Here is a 2593-nt window from a genome sequence, read left to right as displayed (position 1 = left end):
GCACGGAGGGGCAGAGGATGCTGAATGCTCCAAGGAGAGACCCAGGAGGTGAAGCCGTGTGAGCTTCTTGCCCTGAACAAGTCTGCTCCAAGGGAGAGGAGGCTCCCCAAAGTCCTGCCTGGCTTGGTGGGGAGCAGTTCCAGAGCATCGCCCGGGGACTCCGTGACACACACACACACAGTGAGAGGGGATTTGCTAGCTGGCAGTTCTAATGCCCTGGAAATCCATGACAGGACCCTTGCTATGTCGGGTCCCCTGAAGGCCCTAGCACTGAATCTTCTCAGGTTCTGCTGCATGCACTTTGCCTTGTTATGTTTCCAGCCCTATAAATAGTCTGACGCTGATGTGGTTTAATGTTGGCCTTTGCTGGAGGATGAAAACCGCCGAGAGCTGTGTGGGTGCACAGCTCCTGGAACAGTCCCTCCTTGCACCAGGACAAGTCCCATTACCCCCTGTAACAACCGGGGATAACCTCAGAGCAGGGACTCCCAGCGCCACTGCAGGCTGCAGGCTTGCCTCTGCCCCCACCACCAGATGTGACCGCAGGGGCACTGCCTTTCTCCGATCCAGGGTCACAGGGGAAGCGAGGTGTTTAACCGGGGAGCTCACGCCTGAGGCCCGGGGGAGCCCTGTTCCCGGGAAGGGAATGGGAACGCACCCCTCACTTGGAACATGTACAGCTGGGCTGGACTAGCCACTAAAGGAAGAGAAGGTCCTGCCCTGGATGAGGGGCTGAGCTAGCTGAAGCCAAACAAGTCCTGGTGTCTGCGATTCCCATCCAGCTCCTTGGGGCAGAGCCAGGAGTGAATTTCTGTCTTGGGGCTTCACAGACCACGTCTGCAGCCTCCTGACAGCTGCCTCTTGTGATTGCACAGCTGGCCGCAGTGCAGTGTTTGACTGACCCTTCTGTTGTGCTCTACTGGGGATCATCCTCCAGGCTCATGCAGTGTGAGCCCTGTGCCACCTCTGGCATGGCATGCAGGCAAATGCCACGTTCCTTAGACAGACAAGTGGTAGCACAGCTCAGATACCAGTCATGACAGACAGACGGATGGACCCGTGGGAAAAGGGATGCTCCTCGCAAAGGACCAGAAACTGCCCACTGACAAGGTGCGGTAAAGGTTTTCTGTGGGGGAGCCCTGCCTAGCGCATGGCTCCGGAGCGCTAGCTCAGAAGACCTCTCCGATGTCCCGCCGCTCTCAGCAGAGGGTGCTACGGAGAATGGTGCAGGTAATGATGGCAGGATGGATCGTGGAAGGGAATCCTCCGAGCTTCATCCTCTCCCCGCCTGGAGATTACGCTGGCAGCCTGCAGCAAAGCTGCTAATGAGAGCTCTGGGTGCCTAATCACCAAGTGCCCCAGGGAAGAGGCCCATGTGCATGGGCCAGCTGCAGCCCAGTGACCACAGGCTGCTTCCTGCCGAGGGAGGAGACCCACAGCTGATGCTGCAGAGCGGAGCTGTGGCCCCTCAGGCTCTGAGGGCCCTACTGGGTGACCAGGGTATGTGATTGAAAACGGGCTCCCTGGGGGCCATGCGCTCGGAGTATTAAGCTGAGGCCCTTGAGTCAGTTCCGTGGCTGTGAGGAGGTGGGAGGGGGATCACCTTCCCAAGTGGCTTCCAGTGCTTCGCCTGCACCGCAGGAGCTGCTCTGGGGTGGGCCAGCTGCAGCCACAGACTCCCCTGCCTCTGCTCAGCAGCATTCAAGCCTGCTGGGCGCCTGCCATGACATGAGGGAGAAGAGTCGTTCCAGGGCTGCAGGCACCCCAGAGGGCAGGGCAGGAGCTGACGGGCTCTCTAGGGAACCAGGTACTGCGTGGATGGTGGCCCCAGCCTTGAGGCTGGACAGCAAGGACTTCCTGTGGCTCCTATTGCGCCAAGTTCCAGCAGTGAGGACTAGCTGGCTCAGGCGTTTGCCCCTGCTCTGCGCCTGGCCCCAGGCTGGGAGTGACTGAAAGTCCCTCCTGTACCTGACAGCACTTGGCCAGCCTCCTGGCAGGAAGAGGCTCTTCTGATACCTGGGGGTCCCTGTGGCCACAAGGACCCGGAGGCTGTGAACTGCCAGCAGCAGACAATTTCCTCGATCCAGGGGGCTGCTAGTGCAGCAGCTGGGTCTGAACGTATCCCCTTCTCACCAGTCACTGACACCTGTCCATCTCGCCCTGGGCCAGCTTCACCAGCTGCCTTTCAGTGTGTGCTGTTCTCCACCCAACCCCGGGCCAGCTGAGCCCCGGGACTGCTGGAGTCAGGAGATGGGAGCCATAACTGCCCCCACTCCCACCAGCAGTGCCACTGGGCTGACTTCTGACCCAGCTGGAAAGTCAGGAAGTGACAGCACCCAGATTCCCATGCCTCACTGGCTTCCCTTCCTGTGCCGGTATCATTGCAAACGAGGCTCTAAATACAGGGCACAGGCTCATTCTCAGCCAGTGCAAACGTCCCAGACCCTACTGCCCTGAACTAGCCCCTACTGCCAAGTCCCAGCCCCTACTGCCCCGTTCCACACCAACCTGCCCCATCCCAGCCCCTACTGCTCCGTCCCACACCAACCTGGCCCGTCCCAGCCCCTACTGCCCCGTCCCACACCAACCTGCC

This window comes from Chelonoidis abingdonii, chromosome 10, assembly GCF_003597395.2.
Source record: "Chelonoidis abingdonii isolate Lonesome George chromosome 10, CheloAbing_2.0, whole genome shotgun sequence".
NCBI lineage: Eukaryota > Metazoa > Chordata > Testudines > Testudinidae > Chelonoidis > Chelonoidis abingdonii.
Note: the sequence above shows the minus strand (reverse complement) of the source record.